An 18,093-nucleotide genomic window follows, 5' to 3' on the forward strand; every position below is an offset into this window, starting at 1 on the left:
ACACTAGCGGAGGACGCATCTTGTCCCTGGTGTTCAGCGGAGGGCCTGTGCGGGGTGTGGCAGTGTCGTGCTGGAGGGCCCACTGGTAGCGATGTGGGCTTCCTCGCCTCGCCTCGCCTCGCCTCGCCACACACCAGGTGTCTGCGTAAGTTTGCAGTGCATTCGCACCATTCCTATCCCTGTCCCTGTCCCCGTCCCGACTTGTCCCGACTTTGCTCGACTGCCGCTCGCTGCCGCTCGGGTCGTAGTCCATATGACAGCGCAAGCACGACAAACGTCTGCGGGACGAGACGAGACGAGACGACTAAGGAATAAATTCGTGGTTACAAATCAAATTTGGAACTCTACACTCCTACACAACAATAGGCGGTGACGTATTTCAGAAATCACCTGCCGATTCGTAGTGTTTTGTCGTTTTCAAAGTCTTTTTGGCAAACTTGGTTAGCACATTCTCCCTCAAACTGAGTTAATTACTGCATTTTCGTACCATTACAGTAGTTTAAAAGGCTTAAGGAAGCATCTTTGTCACAACAGAAAGGTAGTTTGAAATTTGGGATGGCGACATAACAAAAAAAAAAAAAAACAGGAAGGGAGCCAACAGCACCCGGGTTTCCCAGGCGGTCACCCATCCAAGTACTAGCCGGGCCCGATGATGCTTAACTTCGGTGATCGGACGAGAACCGGTGTATTCATCATGGTATGGCCGTTGGCGCTCATCTAATGTAGGAGCACGGCAGAATTCGCGTTCGGCTTTTCTCCCAACACACAAAATGTTAGTTTTCGGCCGCATTTGACGAAAGCGCTTCCTTCCGCAACCGCCAGTTCCTCGAGGACGGCGCGGGGAGGCGCGCCCGGCGTCCCAGCAGAGTGACGGCCGGATTGGCGGGCGCACCGCCGCGTGTGTGAGACGCACTGCTGCTCGTTGCACCCCCTGTCATTCGCTGGGCGCGTGCAGCCTTCGACACTAGCGGAGGACGCATCTTGTCCCTGGTGTTCAGCGGAGGGCCTGTGCGGGGTGTGGCAGTGTCGTGCTGGAGGGCCCACTGGTAGCGATGTGGGCTTCCTCGCCTCGCCTCGCCTCGCCTCGCCTCGCCTCACACCAGGTGTCTGCGTAGTTTGCAGTGCATTCGCACCATTCCTATCCCTGTCCCTGTCCCCGTCCCGACTTGTCCCGACTTTGCTCGACTGCCGCTCGCTGCCGCTCGGGTCGTGGTCCATATGACAGCGCAAGCACGACAAACGTTTGCGGGACGAGACGAGACGAGACGAGACGACTAAGGAATAAGTTCGTGGTTACAAATCAAATTTGGAACTCAACACACCTACACAACAATAGGCGGTGACGTATTTCAGAAATCACCTGCCGATTCGTAGTGTTTTGTCGTTTTCAAAGTCTTCTTGGCAAACTTGGTTAGCACATTCTCCCTCAAACTGAGTTAATTACTGCATTTTCGTTCCATTACAGTAGTTTAAAAGGCTTAAGGAAGCATCTTTGTCACAACAGAAAGGTAGTTTGAAAATTGGGCTGGCGACATAACAAAAAAAAAACAGTAAGGGAGCCAACAGCACCCGGGTTTCCCAGGCGGTCACCCATCCAAGTACTAGCCGGGCCCGATGATGCTTAACTTCGGTGATCGGACGAGAACCGGTGTATTCATCATGGTATGGCCGTTGGCGCTCATCTAATGTAGGAGCACGGCAGAATTCGCGTTCGGCTTTTCTCCCAACACACAAAATGTTAGTTTTCGGCCGCATTTGACGAAAGCGCTTCCTTCCGCAACCGCCAGTTCCTCGAGGACGGCGCGGGGAGGCGCGCCCGGCGTCCCAGCAGAGTGACGGCCGAATTGGCGGGCGCACCGCCGCGTGTGTGAGACGCACTGCTGCTCGTTGCACCCCCTGTCATTCGCTGGGCGCGTGCAGCCTTCGACACTAGCGGAGGACGCATCTTGTCCCTGGTGTTCAGCGGAGGGCCTGTGCGGGGTGTGGCAGTGTCGTGCTGGAGGGCCCACTGGTAGCGATGTGGGCTTCCTCGCCTCGCCTCGCCTCGCCTCGCCTCGCCTCACACCAGGTGTCTGCGTAAGTTTGCAGTGCATTCGCACCATTCCTATCCCTGTCCCTGTCCCCGTCCCGACTTGTCCCGACTTTGCTCGACTGCCGCTCGCTGCCGCTCGGGTCGTAGTCCATATGACAGCGCAAGCACGACAAACGTCTGCGGGACGAGACGAGACGAGACGACTAAGGAATAAATTCGTGGTTACAAATCAAATTTGGAACTCTACACTCCTACACAACAATAGGCGGTGACGTATTTCAGAAATCACCTGCCGATTCGTACTGTTTTGTCGTTTTCAAAGTCTTTTTGGCAAACTTGGTTAGCACATTCTCCCTCAAACTGAGTTAATTACTGCATTTTCGTACCATTACAGTAGTTTAAAAGGCTTAAGGAAGCATCTTTGTCACAACAGAAAGGTAGTTTGAAATTTGGGATGGCGACATAACAAAAAAAAAAAACAGGAAGGGAGCCAGCAGCACCCGGGTTTCCCAGGCGGTCACCCATCCAAGTACTAGCCGGGCCCGATGATGCTTAACTTCGGTGATCGGACGAGAACCGGTGTATTCATCATGGTATGGCCGTTGGCGCTCATCTAATGTAGGAGCACGGCAGAATTCGCGTTCGGCTTTTCTCCCAACACACAAAATGTTAGTTTTCGGCCGCATTTGACGAAAGCGCTTCCTTCCGCAACCGCCAGTTCCTCGAGGACGGCGCGGGGAGGCGCGCCCGGCGTCCCAGCAGAGTGACGGCCGAATTGGCGGGCGCACCGCCGCGTGTGTGAGACGCACTGCTGCTCGTTGCACCCCCTGTCATTCGCTGGGCGCGTGCAGCCTTCGACACTAGCGGAGGACGCATCTTGTCCCTGGTGTTCAGCGGAGGGCCTGTGCGGGGTGTGGCAGTGTCGTGCTGGAGGGCCCACTGGTAGCGATGTGGGCTTCCTCGCCTCGCCTCGCCTCGCCTCGCCTCACACCAGGTGTCTGCGTAGTTTGCAGTGCATTCGCACCATTCCTATCCCTGTCCCTGTCCCCGTCCCGACTTGTCCCGACTTTGCTCGACTGCCGCTCGCTGCCGCTCGGGTCGTGGTCCATATGACAGCGCAAGCACGACAAACGTCTGCGGGACGAGACGAGACGAGACGAGACGACTAAGGATTAAGTTCGTGGTTACAAATCAAATTTGGAACTCAACACACCTACACAACAATAGGCGGTGACGTATTTCAGAAATCACCTGCCGATTCGTAGTGTTTTGTCGTTTTCAAAGTCTTCTTGGCAAACTTGGTTAGCACATTCTCCCTCAAACTGAGTTAATTACTGCATTTTCGTTCCATTACAGTAGTTTAAAAGGCTTAAGGAAGCATCTTTGTCACAACAGAAAGGTAGTTTGAAAATTGGGCTGGCGACATAACAAAAAAAAAACAGTAAGGGAGCCAACAGCACCCGGGTTTCCCAGGCGGTCACCCATCCAAGTACTAGCCGGGCCCGATGATGCTTAACTTCGGTGATCGGACGAGAACCGGTGTATTCATCATGGTATGGCCGTTGGCGCTCATCTAATGTAGGAGCACGGCAGAATTCGCGTTCGGCTTTTCTCCCAACACACAAAATGTTAGTTTTCGGCCGCATTTGACGAAAGCGCTTCCTTCCGCAACCGCCAGTTCCTCGAGGACGGCGCGGGGAGGCGCGCCCGGCGTCCCAGCAGAGTGACGGCCGAATTGGCGGGCGCACCGCCGCGTGTGTGAGACGCACTGCTGCTCGTTGCACCCCCTGTCATTCGCTGGGCGCGTGCAGCCTTCGACACTAGCGGAGGACGCATCTTGTCCCTGGTGTTCAGCGGAGGGCCTGTGCGGGGTGTGGCAGTGTCGTGCTGGAGGGCCCACTGGTAGCGATGTGGGCTTCCTCGCCTCGCCTCGCCTCACCTCGCCTCACACCAGGTGTCTGCGTAAGTTTGCAGTGCATTCGCACCATTCCTATCCCTGTCCCTGTCCCCGTCCCGACTTGTCCCGACTTTGCTCGACTGCCGCTCGCTGCCGCTCGGGTCGTAGTCCATATGACAGCGCAAGCACGACAAACGTCTGTGGGACGAGACGAGACGAGACGACTAAGGAATAAATTCGTGGTTACAAATCAAATTTGGAACTCTACACTCCTACACAACAATAGGCGGTGACGTATTTCAGAAATCACCTGCCGATTCGTACTGTTTTGTCGTTTTCAAAGTCTTTTTGGCAAACTTGGTTAGCACATTCTCCCTCAAACTGAGTTAATTACTGCATTTTCGTACCATTACAGTAGTTTAAAAGGCTTAAGGAAGCATCTTTGTCACAACAGAAAGGTAGTTTGAAATTTGGGATGGCGACATAACAAAAAAAAAAAAAAAAACAGGAAGGGAGCCAACAGCGTCCGGGTTTCCCAGGCGGTCACCCATCCAAGTACTAGCCGGGCCCGATGATGCTTAACTTCGGTGATCGGACGAGAACCGGTGTATTCATCATGGTATGGCCGTTGGCGCTCATCTAATGTAGGAGCACGGCAGAATTCGCGTTCGGCTTTTCTCCCAACACACAAAATGTTAGTTTTCGGCCGCATTTGACGAAAGCGCTTCCTTCCGCAACCGCCAGTTCCTCGAGGACGGCGCGGGGAGGCGCGCCCGGCGTCCCAGCAGAGTGACGGCCGAATTGGCGGGCGCACCGCCGCGTGTGTGAGACGCACTGCTGCTCGTTGCACCCCCTGTCATTCGCTGGGCGCGTGCAGCCTTCGACACTAGCGGAGGACGCATCTTGTCCCTGGTGTTCAGCGGAGGGCCTGTGCGGGGTGTGGCAGTGTCGTGCTGGAGGGCCCACTGGTAGCGATGTGGGCTTCCTCGCCTCGCCTCGCCTCGCCTCGCCACACACCAGGTGTCTGCGTAAGTTTGCAGTGCATTCGCACCATTCCTATCCCTGTCCCTGTCCCCGTCCCGACTTGTCCCGACTTTGCTCGACTGCCGCTCGCTGCCGCTCGGGTCGTAGTCCATATGACAGCGCAAGCACGACAAACGTCTGCGGGACGAGACGAGACGAGACGACTAAGGAATAAATTCGTGGTTACAAATCAAATTTGGAACTCTACACTCCTACACAACAATAGGCGGTGACGTATTTCAGAAATCACCTGCCGATTCGTACTGTTTTGTCGTTTTCAAAGTCTTTTTGGCAAACTTGGTTAGCACATTCTCCCTCAAACTGAGTTAATTACTGCATTTTCGTACCATTACAGTAGTTTAAAAGGCTTAAGGAAGCATCTTTGTCACAACAGAAAGGTAGTTTGAAATTTGGGATGGCGACATAACAAAAAAAAAAAAAAACAGGAAGGGAGCCAACAGCACCCGGGTTTCCCAGGCGGTCACCCATCCAAGTACTAGCCGGGCCCGATGATGCTTAACTTCGGTGATCGGACGAGAACCGGTGTATTCATCATGGTATGGCCGTTGGCGCTCATCTAATGTAGGAGCACGGCAGAATTCGCGTTCGGCTTTTCTCCCAACACACAAAATGTTAGTTTTCGGCCGCATTTGACGAAAGCGCTTCCTTCCGCAACCGCCAGTTCCTCGAGGACGGCGCGGGGAGGCGCGCCCGGCGTCCCAGCAGAGTGACGGCCGAATTGGCGGGCGCACCGCCGCGTGTGTGAGACGCACTGCTGCTCGTTGCACCCCCTGTCATTCGCTGGGCGCGTGCAGCCTTCGACACTAGCGGAGGACGCATCTTGTCCCTGGTGTTCAGCGGAGGGCCTGTGCGGGGTGTGGCAGTGTCGTGCTGGAGGGCCCACTGGTAGCGATGTGGGCTTCCTCGCCTCGCCTCGCCTCGCCTCACACCAGGTGTCTGCGTAGTTTGCAGTGCATTCGCACCATTCCTATCCCTGTCCCTGTCCCCGTCCCGACTTGTCCCGACTTTGCTCGACTGCCGCTCGCTGCCGCTCGGGTCGTGGTCCATATGACAGCGCAAGCACGACAAACGTTTGCGGGACGAGACGAGACGAGACGAGACGACTAAGGAATAAGTTCGTGGTTACAAATCAAATTTGGAACTCAACACACCTACACAACAATAGGCGGTGACGTATTTCAGAAATCACCTGCCGATTCGTAGTGTTTTGTCGTTTTCAAAGTCTTCTTGGCAAACTTGGTTAGCACATTCTCCCTCAAACTGAGTTAATTACTGCATTTTCGTTCCATTACAGTAGTTTAAAAGGCTTAAGGAAGCATCTTTGTCACAACAGAAAGGTAGTTTGAAAATTGGGCTGGCGACATAACAAAAAAAAAAACAGTAAGGGAGCCAACAGCACCCGGGTTTCCCAGGCGGTCACCCATCCAAGTACTAGCCGGGCCCGATGATGCTTAACTTCGGTGATCGGACGAGAACCGGTGTATTCATCATGGTATGGCCGTTGGCGCTCATCTAATGTAGGAGCACGGCAGAATTCGCGTTCGGCTTTTCTCCCAACACACAAAATGTTAGTTTTCGGCCGCATTTGACGAAAGCGCTTCCTTCCGCAACCGCCAGTTCCTCGAGGACGGCGCGGGGAGGCGCGCCCGGCGTCCCAGCAGAGTGACGGCCGAATTGGCGGGCGCACCGCCGCGTGTGTGAGACGCACTGCTGCTCGTTGCACCCCCTGTCATTCGCTGGGCGCGTGCAGCCTTCGACACTAGCGGAGGACGCATCTTGTCCCTGGTGTTCAGCGGAGGGCCTGTGCGGGGTGTGGCAGTGTCGTGCTGGAGGGCCCACTGGTAGCGATGTGGGCTTCCTCGCCTCGCCTCGCCTCGCCTCGCCTCACACCAGGTGTCTGCGTAGTTTGCAGTGCATTCGCACCATTCCTATCCCTGTCCCTGTCCCCGTCCCGACTTGTCCCGACTTTGCTCGACTGCCGCTCGCTGCCGCTCGGGTCGTGGTCCATATGACAGCGCAAGCACGACAAACGTCTGCGGGACGAGACGAGACGAGACGAGACGACTAAGGATTAAGTTCGTGGTTACAAATCAAATTTGGAACTCAACACACCTACACAACAATAGGCGGTGACGTATTTCAGAAATCACCTGCCGATTCGTAGTGTTTTGTCGTTTTCAAAGTCTTCTTGGCAAACTTGGTTAGCACATTCTCCCTCAAACTGAGTTAATTACTGCATTTTCGTTCCATTACAGTAGTTTAAAAGGCTTAAGGAAGCATCTTTGTCACAACAGAAAGGTAGTTTGAAAATTGGGCTGGCGACATAACAAAAAAAAAACAGTAAGGGAGCCAACAGCACCCGGGTTTCCCAGGCGGTCACCCATCCAAGTACTAGCCGGGCCCGATGATGCTTAACTTCGGTGATCGGACGAGAACCGGTGTATTCATCATGGTATGGCCGTTGGCGCTCATCTAATGTAGGAGCACGGCAGAATTCGCGTTCGGCTTTTCTCCCAACACACAAAATGTTAGTTTTCGGCCGCATTTGACGAAAGCGCTTCCTTCCGCAACCGCCAGTTCCTCGAGGACGGCGCGGGGAGGCGCGCCCGGCGTCCCAGCAGAGTGACGGCCGAATTGGCGGGCGCACCGCCGCGTGTGTGAGACGCACTGCTGCTCGTTGCACCCCCTGTCATTCGCTGGGCGCGTGCAGCCTTCGACACTAGCGGAGGACGCATCTTGTCCCTGGTGTTCAGCGGAGGGCCTGTGCGGGGTGTGGCAGTGTCGTGCTGGAGGGCCCACTGGTAGCGATGTGGGCTTCCTCGCCTCGCCTCGCCTCACCTCGCCTCACACCAGGTGTCTGCGTAAGTTTGCAGTGCATTCGCACCATTCCTATCCCTGTCCCTGTCCCCGTCCCGACTTGTCCCGACTTTGCTCGACTGCCGCTCGCTGCCGCTCGGGTCGTAGTCCATATGACAGCGCAAGCACGACAAACGTCTGTGGGACGAGACGAGACGAGACGACTAAGGAATAAATTCGTGGTTACAAATCAAATTTGGAACTCTACACTCCTACACAACAATAGGCGGTGACGTATTTCAGAAATCACCTGCCGATTCGTACTGTTTTGTCGTTTTCAAAGTCTTTTTGGCAAACTTGGTTAGCACATTCTCCCTCAAACTGAGTTAATTACTGCATTTTCGTACCATTACAGTAGTTTAAAAGGCTTAAGGAAGCATCTTTGTCACAACAGAAAGGTAGTTTGAAATTTGGGATGGCGACATAACAAAAAAAAAAAAAAAACAGGAAGGGAGCCAACAGCACCAGGGTTTCCCAGGCGGTCACCCATCCAAGTACTAGCCGGGCCCGATGATGCTTAACTTCGGTGATCGGACGAGAACCGGTGTATTCATCATGGTATGGCCGTTGGCGCTCATCTAATGTAGGAGCACGGCAGAATTCGCGTTCGGCTTTTCTCCCAACACACAAAATGTTAGTTTTCGGCCGCATTTGACGAAAGCGCTTCCTTCCGCAACCGCCAGTTCCTCGAGGACGGCGCGGGGAGGCGCGCCCGGCGTCCCAGCAGAGTGACGGCCGAATTGGCGGGCGCACCGCCGCGTGTGTGAGACGCACTGCTGCTCGTTGCACCCCCTGTCATTCGCTGGGCGCGTGCAGCCTTCGACACTAGCGGAGGACGCATCTTGTCCCTGGTGTTCAGCGGAGGGCCTGTGCGGGGTGTGGCAGTGTCGTGCTGGAGGGCCCACTGGTAGCGATGTGGGCTTCCTCGCCTCGCCTCGCCTCGCCTCGCCTCACACCAGGTGTCTGCGTAGTTTGCAGTGCATTCGCACCATTCCTATCCCTGTCCCTGTCCCCGTCCCGACTTGTCCCGACTTTGCTCGACTGCCGCTCGCTGCCGCTCGGGTCGTGGTCCATATGACAGCGCAAGCACGACAAACGTCTGCGGGACGAGACGAGACGAGACGAGACGACTAAGGATTAAGTTCGTGGTTACAAATCAAATTTGGAACTCAACACACCTACACAACAATAGGCGGTGACGTATTTCAGAAATCACCTGCCGATTCGTAGTGTTTTGTCGTTTTCAAAGTCTTCTTGGCAAACTTGGTTAGCACATTCTCCCTCAAACTGAGTTAATTACTGCATTTTCGTTCCATTACAGTAGTTTAAAAGGCTTAAGGAAGCATCTTTGTCACAACAGAAAGGTAGTTTGAAAATTGGGCTGGCGACATAACAAAAAAAAAACAGTAAGGGAGCCAACAGCACCCGGGTTTCCCAGGCGGTCACCCATCCAAGTACTAGCCGGGCCCGATGATGCTTAACTTCGGTGATCGGACGAGAACCGGTGTATTCATCATGGTATGGCCGTTGGCGCTCATCTAATGTAGGAGCACGGCAGAATTCGCGTTCGGCTTTTCTCCCAACACACAAAATGTTAGTTTTCGGCCGCATTTGACGAAAGCGCTTCCTTCCGCAACCGCCAGTTCCTCGAGGACGGCGCGGGGAGGCGCGCCCGGCGTCCCAGCAGAGTGACGGCCGAATTGGCGGGCGCACCGCCGCGTGTGTGAGACGCACTGCTGCTCGTTGCACCCCCTGTCATTCGCTGGGCGCGTGCAGCCTTCGACACTAGCGGAGGACGCATCTTGTCCCTGGTGTTCAGCGGAGGGCCTGTGCGGGGTGTGGCAGTGTCGTGCTGGAGGGCCCACTGGTAGCGATGTGGGCTTCCTCGCCTCGCCTCGCCTCACCTCGCCTCACACCAGGTGTCTGCGTAAGTTTGCAGTGCATTCGCACCATTCCTATCCCTGTCCCTGTCCCCGTCCCGACTTGTCCCGACTTTGCTCGACTGCCGCTCGCTGCCGCTCGGGTCGTGGTCCATATGACAGCGCAAGCACGACAAACGTCTGCGGGACGAGACGAGACGAGACGAGACGACCAAGGATTAAGTTCGTGGTTACAAATCAAATTTGGAACTCAACACACCTACACAACAATAGGCGGTGACGTATTTCAGAAATCACCTGCCGATTCGTAGTGTTTTGTCGTTTTCAAAGTCTTCTTGGCAAACTTGGTTAGCACATTCTCCCTCAAACTGAGTTAATTACTGCATTTTCGTTCCATTACAGTAGTTTAAAAGGCTTAAGGAAGCATCTTTGTCACAACAGAAAGGTAGTTTGAAAATTGGGCTGGCGACATAACAAAAAAAAAACAGTAAGGGAGCCAACAGCACCCGGGTTTCCCAGGCGGTCACCCATCCAAGTACTAGCCGGGCCCGATGATGCTTAACTTCGGTGATCGGACGAGAACCGGTGTATTCATCATGGTATGGCCGTTGGCGCTCATCTAATGTAGGAGCACGGCAGAATTCGCGTTCGGCTTTTCTCCCAACACACAAAATGTTAGTTTTCGGCCGCATTTGACGAAAGCGCTTCCTTCCGCAACCGCCAGTTCCTCGAGGACGGCGCGGGGAGGCGCGCCCGGCGTCCCAGCAGAGTGACGGCCGAATTGGCGGGCGCACCGCCGCGTGTGTGAGACGCACTGCTGCTCGTTGCACCCCCTGTCATTCGCTGGGCGCGTGCAGCCTTCGACACTAGCGGAGGACGCATCTTGTCCCTGGTGTTCAGCGGAGGGCCTGTGCGGGGTGTGGCAGTGTCGTGCTGGAGGGCCCACTGGTAGCGATGTGGGCTTCCTCGCCTCGCCTCGCCTCACCTCGCCTCACACCAGGTGTCTGCGTAAGTTTGCAGTGCATTCGCACCATTCCTATCCCTGTCCCTGTCCCCGTCCCGACTTGTCCCGACTTTGCTCGACTGCCGCTCGCTGCCGCTCGGGTCGTAGTCCATATGACAGCGCAAGCACGACAAACGTCTGTGGGACGAGACGAGACGAGACGACTAAGGAATAAATTCGTGGTTACAAATCAAATTTGGAACTCTACACTCCTACACAACAATAGGCGGTGACGTATTTCAGAAATCACCTGCCGATTCGTACTGTTTTGTCGTTTTCAAAGTCTTTTTGGCAAACTTGGTTAGCACATTCTCCCTCAAACTGAGTTAATTACTGCATTTTCGTACCATTACAGTAGTTTAAAAGGCTTAAGGAAGCATCTTTGTCACAACAGAAAGGTAGTTTGAAAATTGGGCTGGCGACATAACAAAAAAAAAAACAGTAAGGGAGCCAACAGCACCCGGGTTTCCCAGGCGGTCACCCATCCAAGTACTAGCCGGGCCCGATGATGCTTAACTTCGGTGATCGGACGAGAACCGGTGTATTCATCATGGTATGGCCGTTGGCGCTCATCTAATGTAGGAGCACGGCAGAATTCGCGTTCGGCTTTTCTCCCAACACACAAAATGTTAGTTTTCGGCCGCATTTGACGAAAGCGCTTCCTTCCGCAACCGCCAGTTCCTCGAGGACGGCGCGGGGAGGCGCGCCCGGCGTCCCAGCAGAGTGACGGCCGAATTGGCGGGCGCACCGCCGCGTGTGTGAGACGCACTGCTGCTCGTTGCACCCCCTGTCATTCGCTGGGCGCGTGCAGCCTTCGACACTAGCGGAGGACGCATCTTGTCCCTGGTGTTCAGCGGAGGGCCTGTGCGGGGTGTGGCAGTGTCGTGCTGGAGGGCCCACTGGTAGCGATGTGGGCTTCCTCGCCTCGCCTCGCCTCGCCTCGCCTCACACCAGGTGTCTGCGTAGTTTGCAGTGCATTCGCACCATTCCTATCCCTGTCCCTGTCCCCGTCCCGACTTGTCCCGACTTTGCTCGACTGCCGCTCGCTGCCGCTCGGGTCGTGGTCCATATGACAGCGCAAGCACGACAAACGTCTGCGGGACGAGACGAGACGAGACGAGACGACTAAGGATTAAGTTCGTGGTTACAAATCAAATTTGGAACTCAACACACCTACACAACAATAGGCGGTGACGTATTTCAGAAATCACCTGCCGATTCGTAGTGTTTTGTCGTTTTCAAAGTCTTCTTGGCAAACTTGGTTAGCACATTGTCCCTCAAACTGAGTTAATTACTGCATTTTCGTTCCATTACAGTAGTTTAAAAGGCTTAAGGAAGCATCTTTGTCACAACAGAAAGGTAGTTTGAAAATTGGGCTGGCGACATAACAAAAAAAAAACAGTAAGGGAGCCAACAGCACCCGGGTTTCCCAGGCGGTCACCCATCCAAGTACTAGCCGGGCCCGATGATGCTTAACTTCGGTGATCGGACGAGAACCGGTGTATTCATCATGGTATGGCCGTTGGCGCTCATCTAATGTAGGAGCACGGCAGAATTCGCGTTCGGCTTTTCTCCCAACACACAAAATGTTAGTTTTCGGCCGCATTTGACGAAAGCGCTTCCTTCCGCAACCGCCAGTTCCTCGAGGACGGCGCGGGGAGGCGCGCCCGGCGTCCCAGCAGAGTGACGGCCGAATTGGCGGGCGCACCGCCGCGTGTGTGAGACGCACTGCTGCTCGTTGCACCCCCTGTCATTCGCTGGGCGCGTGCAGCCTTCGACACTAGCGGAGGACGCATCTTGTCCCTGGTGTTCAGCGGAGGGCCTGTGCGGGGTGTGGCAGTGTCGTGCTGGAGGGCCCACTGGTAGCGATGTGGGCTTCCTCGCCTCGCCTCGCCTCACCTCGCCTCACACCAGGTGTCTGCGTAAGTTTGCAGTGCATTCGCACCATTCCTATCCCTGTCCCTGTCCCCGTTCCGACTTGTCCCGACTTTGCTCGACTGCCGCTCGCTGCCGCTCGGGTCGTAGTCCATATGACAGCGCAAGCACGACAAACGTCTGTGGGACGAGACGAGACGAGACGACTAAGGAATAAATTCGTGGTTACAAATCAAATTTGGAACTCTACACTCCTACACAACAATAGGCGGTGACGTATTTCAGAAATCACCTGCCGATTCGTACTGTTTTGTCGTTTTCAAAGTCTTTTTGGCAAACTTGGTTAGCACATTCTCCCTCAAACTGAGTTAATTACTGCATTTTCGTACCATTACAGTAGTTTAAAAGGCTTAAGGAAGCATCTTTGTCACAACAGAAAGGTAGTTTGAAATTTGGGATGGCGACATAACAAAAAAAAAAAAAAAACAGGAAGGGAGCCAACAGCACCCGGGTTTCCCAGGCGGTCACCCATCCAAGTACTAGCCGGGCCCGATGATGCTTAACTTCGGTGATCGGACGAGAACCGGTGTATTCATCATGGTATGGCCGTTGGCGCTCATCTAATGTAGGAGCACGGCAGAATTCGCGTTCGGCTTTTCTCCCAACACACAAAATGTTAGTTTTCGGCCGCATTTGACGAAAGCGCTTCCTTCCGCAACCGCCAGTTCCTCGAGGACGGCGCGGGGAGGCGCGCCCGGCGTCCCAGCAGAGTGACGGCCGAATTGGCGGGCGCACCGCCGCGTGTGTGAGACGCACTGCTGCTCGTTGCACCCCCTGTCATTCGCTGGGCGCGTGCAGCCTTCGACACTAGCGGAGGACGCATCTTGTCCCTGGTGTTCAGCGGAGGGCCTGTGCGGGGTGTGGCAGTGTCGTGCTGGAGGGCCCACTGGTAGCGATGTGGGCTTCCTCGCCTCGCCTCGCCTCGCCTCGCCACACACCAGGTGTCTGCGTAAGTTTGCAGTGCATTCGCACCATTCCTATCCCTGTCCCTGTCCCCGTCCCGACTTGTCCCGACTTTGCTCGACTGCCGCTCGCTGCCGCTCGGGTCGTAGTCCATATGACAGCGCAAGCACGACAAACGTCTGCGGGACGAGACGAGACGAGACGACTAAGGAATAAATTCGTGGTTACAAATCAAATTTGGAACTCTACACTCCTACACAACAATAGGCGGTGACGTATTTCAGAAATCACCTGCCGATTCGTACTGTTTTGTCGTTTTCAAAGTCTTTTTGGCAAACTTGGTTAGCACATTCTCCCTCAAACTGAGTTAATTACTGCATTTTCGTACCATTACAGTAGTTTAAAAGGCTTAAGGAAGCATCTTTGTCACAACAGAAAGGTAGTTTGAAATTTGGGATGGCGACATAACAAAAAAAAAAAAAAACAGGAAGGGAGCCAACAGCACCCGGGTTTCCCAGGCGGTCACCCATCCAAGTACTAGCCGGGCCCGATGATGCTTAACTTCGGTGATCGGACGAGAACCGGTGTATTCATCATGGTATGGCCGTTGGCGCTCATCTAATGTAGGAGCACGGCAGAATTCGCGTTCGGCTTTTCTCCCAACACACAAAATGTTAGTTTTCGGCCGCATTTGACGAAAGCGCTTCCTTCCGCAACCGCCAGTTCCTCGAGGACGGCGCGGGGAGGCGCGCCCGGCGTCCCAGCAGAGTGACGGCCGAATTGGCGGGCGCACCGCCGCGTGTGTGAGACGCACTGCTGCTCGTTGCACCCCCTGTCATTCGCTGGGCGCGTGCAGCCTTCGACACTAGCGGAGGACGCATCTTGTCCCTGGTGTTCAGCGGAGGGCCTGTGCGGGGTGTGGCAGTGTCGTGCTGGAGGGCCCACTGGTAGCGATGTGGGCTTCCTCGCCTCGCCTCGCCTCGCCTCACACCAGGTGTCTGCGTAGTTTGCAGTGCATTCGCACCATTCCTATCCCTGTCCCTGTCCCCGTCCCGACTTGTCCCGACTTTGCTCGACTGCCGCTCGCTGCCGCTCGGGTCGTGGTCCATATGACAGCGCAAGCACGACAAACGTTTGCGGGACGAGACGAGACGAGACGAGACGACTAAGGAATAAGTTCGTGGTTACAAATCAAATTTGGAACTCAACACACCTACACAACAATAGGCGGTGACGTATTTCAGAAATCACCTGCCGATTCGTAGTGTTTTGTCGTTTTCAAAGTCTTCTTGGCAAACTTGGTTAGCACATTCTCCCTCAAACTGAGTTAATTACTGCATTTTCGTTCCATTACAGTAGTTTAAAAGGCTTAAGGAAGCATCTTTGTCACAACAGAAAGGTAGTTTGAAAATTGGGCTGGTGACATAACAAAAAAAAAAACAGTAAGGGAGCCAACAGCACCCGGGTTTCCCAGGCGGTCACCCATCCAAGTACTAGCCGGGCCCGATGATGCTTAACTTCGGTGGTCGGACGAGAACCGGTGTATTCATCATGGTATGGCCGTTGGCGCTCATCTAATGTAGGAGCACGGCAGAATTCGCGTTCGGCTTTTCTCCCAACACACAAAATGTTAGTTTTCGGCCGCATTTGACGAAAGCGCTTCCTTCCGCAACCGCCAGTTCCTCGAGGACGGCGCGGGGAGGCGCGCCCGGCGTCCCAGCAGAGTGACGGCCGAATTGGCGGGCGCACCGCCGCGTGTGTGAGACGCACTGCTGCTCGTTGCACCCCCTGTCATTCGCTGGGCGCGTGCAGCCTTCGACACTAGCGGAGGACGCATCTTGTCCCTGGTGTTCAGCGGAGGGCCTGTGCGGGGTGTGGCAGTGTCGTGCTGGAGGGCCCACTGGTAGCGATGTGGGCTTCCTCGCCTCGCCTCGCCTCGCCTCACACCAGGTGTCTGCGTAGTTTGCAGTGCATTCGCACCATTCCTATCCCTGTCCCTGTCCCCGTCCCGACTTGTCCCGACTTTGCTCGACTGCCGCTCGCTGCCGCTCGGGTCGTGGTCCATATGACAGCGCAAGCACGACAAACGTTTGCGGGACGAGACGAGACGAGACGAGACGACTAAGGAATAAGTTCGTGGTTACAAATCAAATTTGGAACTCAACACACCTACACAACAATAGGCGGTGACGTATTTCAGAAATCACCTGCCGATTCGTAGTGTTTTGTCGTTTTCAAAGTCTTCTTGGCAAACTTGGTTAGCACATTCTCCCTCAAACTGAGTTAATTACTGCATTTTCGTTCCATTACAGTAGTTTAAAAGGCTTAAGGAAGCATCTTTGTCACAACAGAAAGGTAGTTTGAAAATTGGGCTGGCGACATAACAAAAAAAAAAACAGTAAGGGAGCCAACAGCACCCGGGTTTCCCAGGCGGTCACCCATCCAAGTACTAGACGGGCCCGATGATGCTTAACTTCGGTGATCGGACGAGAACCGGTGTATTCATCATGGTATGGCCGTTGGCGCTCATCTAATGTAGGAGCACGGCAGAATTCGCGTTCGGCTTTTCTCCCAACACACAAAATGTTAGTTTTCGGCCGCATTTGACGAAAGCGCTTCCTTCCGCAACCGCCAGTTCCTCGAGGACGGCGCGGGGAGGCGCGCCCGGCGTCCCAGCAGAGTGACGGCCGAATTGGCGGGCGCACCGCCGCGTGTGTGAGACGCACTGCTGCTCGTTGCACCCCCTGTCATTCGCTGGGCGCGTGCAGCCTTCGACACTAGCGGAGGACGCATCTTGTCCCTGGTGTTCAGCGGAGGGCCTGTGCGGGGTGTGGCAGTGTCGTGCTGGAGGGCCCACTGGTAGCGATGTGGGCTTCCTCGCCTCGCCTCGCCTCGCCTCGCCTCGCCTCACACCAGGTGTCTGCGTAAGTTTGCAGTGCATTCGCACCATTCCTATCCCTGTCCCTGTCCCCGTCCCGACTTGTCCCGACTTTGCTCGACTGCCGCTCGCTGCCGCTCGGGTCGTAGTCCATATGACAGCGCAAGCACGACAAACGTCTGCGGGACGAGACGAGACGAGACGACTAAGGAATAAATTCGTGGTTACAAATCAAATTTGGAACTCTACACTCCTACACAACAATAGGCGGTGACGTATTTCAGAAATCATCTGCCGATTCGTACTGTTTTGTCGTTTTCAAAGTCTTTTTGGCAAACTTGGTTAGCACATTCTCCCTCAAACTGAGTTAATTACTGCATTTTCGTACCATTACAGTAGTTTAAAAGGCTTAAGGAAGCATCTTTGTCACAACAGAAAGGTAGTTTGAAATTTGGGATGGCGACATAACAAAAAAAAAAAAACAGGAAGGGAGCCAACAGCACCCGGGTTTCCCAGGCGGTCACCCATCCAAGTACTAGCCGGGCCCGATGATGCTTAACTTCGGTGATCGGACGAGAACCGGTGTATTCATCATGGTATGGCCGTTGGCGCTCATCTAATGTAGGAGCACGGCAGAATTCGCGTTCGGCTTTTCTCCCAACACACAAAATGTTAGTTTTCGGCCGCATTTGACGAAAGCGCTTCCTTCCGCAACCGCCAGTTCCTCGAGGACGGCGCGGGGAGGCGCGCCCGGCGTCCCAGCAGAGTGACGGCCGAATTGGCGGGCGCACCGCCGCGTGTGTGAGACGCACTGCTGCTCGTTGCACCCCCTGTCATTCGCTGGGCGCGTGCAGCCTTCGACACTAGCGGAGGACGCATCTTGTCCCTGGTGTTCAGCGGAGGGCCTGTGCGGGGTGTGGCAGTGTCGTGCTGGAGGGCCCACTGGTAGCGATGTGGGCTTCCTCGCCTCGCCTCGCCTCGCCTCGCCTCGCCTCACACCAGGTGTCTGCGTAGTTTGCAGTGCATTCGCACCATTCCTATCCCTGTCCCTGTCCCCGTCCCGACTTGTCCCGACTTTGCTCGACTGCCGCTCGCTGCCGCTCGGGTCGTGGTCCATATGACAGCGCAAGCACGACAAACGTCTGCGGGACGAGACGAGACGAGACGAGACGACTAAGGATTAAGTTCGTGGTTACAAATCAAATTTGGAACTCAACACACCTACACAACAATAGGCGGTGACGTATTTCAGAAATCACCTGCCGATTCGTAGTGTTTTGTCGTTTTCAAAGTCTTCTTGGCAAACTTGGTTAGCACATTCTCCCTCAAACTGAGTTAATTACTGCATTTTCGTTCCATTACAGTAGTTTAAAAGGCTTAAGGAAGCATCTTTGTCACAACAGAAAGGTAGTTTGAAAATTGGGCTGGCGACATAACAAAAAAAAAACAGTAAGGGAGCCAACAGCACCCGGGTTTCCCAGGCGGTCACCCATCCAAGTACTAGCCGGGCCCGATGATGCTTAACTTCGGTGAACGGACGAGAACCGGTGTATTCATCATGGTATGGCCGTTGGCGCTCATCTAATGTAGGAGCACGGCAGAATTCGCGTTCGGCTTTTCTCCCAACACACAAAATGTTAGTTTTCGGCCGCATTTGACGAAAGC

The 18,093-nt window shown here is 54.7% G+C and overlaps 19 non-coding genes across 19 annotated transcripts; all 19 read right to left on the reverse strand.

Annotated features, from left to right (window-relative positions):
• Window positions 1-592: 592 nt before the first annotated feature.
• On the reverse strand, window positions 593-711 carry LOC126090135 (5S ribosomal RNA). The gene has a single exon (XR_007520996.1). It is a non-coding gene; the product is annotated as a 5S ribosomal RNA (ribosomal RNA).
• Window positions 712-1,557: 846 nt separating this feature from the next.
• On the reverse strand, window positions 1,558-1,676 carry LOC126090136 (5S ribosomal RNA). The gene has a single exon (XR_007520997.1). It is a non-coding gene; the product is annotated as a 5S ribosomal RNA (ribosomal RNA).
• Window positions 1,677-2,520: 844 nt separating this feature from the next.
• On the reverse strand, window positions 2,521-2,639 carry LOC126089195 (5S ribosomal RNA). The gene has a single exon (XR_007520531.1). It is a non-coding gene; the product is annotated as a 5S ribosomal RNA (ribosomal RNA).
• An 841-nt stretch (window positions 2,640-3,480) lies between these two features.
• On the reverse strand, window positions 3,481-3,599 carry LOC126090137 (5S ribosomal RNA). The gene has a single exon (XR_007520998.1). It is a non-coding gene; the product is annotated as a 5S ribosomal RNA (ribosomal RNA).
• An 844-nt stretch (window positions 3,600-4,443) lies between these two features.
• On the reverse strand, window positions 4,444-4,562 carry LOC126089193 (5S ribosomal RNA). Its single transcript, XR_007520529.1, has one exon. It is a non-coding gene; the product is annotated as a 5S ribosomal RNA (ribosomal RNA).
• Window positions 4,563-5,404: 842 nt separating this feature from the next.
• On the reverse strand, window positions 5,405-5,523 carry LOC126090138 (5S ribosomal RNA). Its single transcript, XR_007520999.1, has one exon. It is a non-coding gene; the product is annotated as a 5S ribosomal RNA (ribosomal RNA).
• An 837-nt stretch (window positions 5,524-6,360) lies between these two features.
• LOC126090139 (5S ribosomal RNA) lies at window positions 6,361-6,479 on the reverse strand. The gene has a single exon (XR_007521000.1). It is a non-coding gene; the product is annotated as a 5S ribosomal RNA (ribosomal RNA).
• Window positions 6,480-7,320: 841 nt separating this feature from the next.
• LOC126090140 (5S ribosomal RNA) lies at window positions 7,321-7,439 on the reverse strand. Its single transcript, XR_007521001.1, has one exon. It is a non-coding gene; the product is annotated as a 5S ribosomal RNA (ribosomal RNA).
• An 843-nt stretch (window positions 7,440-8,282) lies between these two features.
• LOC126089617 (5S ribosomal RNA) lies at window positions 8,283-8,401 on the reverse strand. Its single transcript, XR_007520823.1, has one exon. It is a non-coding gene; the product is annotated as a 5S ribosomal RNA (ribosomal RNA).
• An 841-nt stretch (window positions 8,402-9,242) lies between these two features.
• LOC126090142 (5S ribosomal RNA) lies at window positions 9,243-9,361 on the reverse strand. Its single transcript, XR_007521003.1, has one exon. It is a non-coding gene; the product is annotated as a 5S ribosomal RNA (ribosomal RNA).
• Window positions 9,362-10,203: 842 nt separating this feature from the next.
• On the reverse strand, window positions 10,204-10,322 carry LOC126090143 (5S ribosomal RNA). The gene has a single exon (XR_007521004.1). It is a non-coding gene; the product is annotated as a 5S ribosomal RNA (ribosomal RNA).
• An 838-nt stretch (window positions 10,323-11,160) lies between these two features.
• Window positions 11,161-11,279, reverse strand: LOC126090144 (5S ribosomal RNA). Its single transcript, XR_007521005.1, has one exon. It is a non-coding gene; the product is annotated as a 5S ribosomal RNA (ribosomal RNA).
• Window positions 11,280-12,120: 841 nt separating this feature from the next.
• On the reverse strand, window positions 12,121-12,239 carry LOC126090145 (5S ribosomal RNA). The gene has a single exon (XR_007521006.1). It is a non-coding gene; the product is annotated as a 5S ribosomal RNA (ribosomal RNA).
• An 843-nt stretch (window positions 12,240-13,082) lies between these two features.
• On the reverse strand, window positions 13,083-13,201 carry LOC126090146 (5S ribosomal RNA). The gene has a single exon (XR_007521007.1). It is a non-coding gene; the product is annotated as a 5S ribosomal RNA (ribosomal RNA).
• An 842-nt stretch (window positions 13,202-14,043) lies between these two features.
• LOC126090147 (5S ribosomal RNA) lies at window positions 14,044-14,162 on the reverse strand. The gene has a single exon (XR_007521008.1). It is a non-coding gene; the product is annotated as a 5S ribosomal RNA (ribosomal RNA).
• Window positions 14,163-14,999: 837 nt separating this feature from the next.
• On the reverse strand, window positions 15,000-15,118 carry LOC126089004 (5S ribosomal RNA). The gene has a single exon (XR_007520349.1). It is a non-coding gene; the product is annotated as a 5S ribosomal RNA (ribosomal RNA).
• An 837-nt stretch (window positions 15,119-15,955) lies between these two features.
• On the reverse strand, window positions 15,956-16,074 carry LOC126089051 (5S ribosomal RNA). The gene has a single exon (XR_007520395.1). It is a non-coding gene; the product is annotated as a 5S ribosomal RNA (ribosomal RNA).
• An 845-nt stretch (window positions 16,075-16,919) lies between these two features.
• On the reverse strand, window positions 16,920-17,038 carry LOC126090148 (5S ribosomal RNA). Its single transcript, XR_007521009.1, has one exon. It is a non-coding gene; the product is annotated as a 5S ribosomal RNA (ribosomal RNA).
• Window positions 17,039-17,884: 846 nt separating this feature from the next.
• LOC126089192 (5S ribosomal RNA) lies at window positions 17,885-18,003 on the reverse strand. Its single transcript, XR_007520528.1, has one exon. It is a non-coding gene; the product is annotated as a 5S ribosomal RNA (ribosomal RNA).
• Between the last annotated feature and the right edge of the window lie 90 nt (window positions 18,004-18,093).

The sequence above is a fragment of the Schistocerca cancellata genome, chromosome 6 (assembly GCF_023864275.1).
Source record: "Schistocerca cancellata isolate TAMUIC-IGC-003103 chromosome 6, iqSchCanc2.1, whole genome shotgun sequence".
Classification (NCBI taxonomy): Eukaryota; Metazoa; Arthropoda; class Insecta; order Orthoptera; family Acrididae; genus Schistocerca; species Schistocerca cancellata.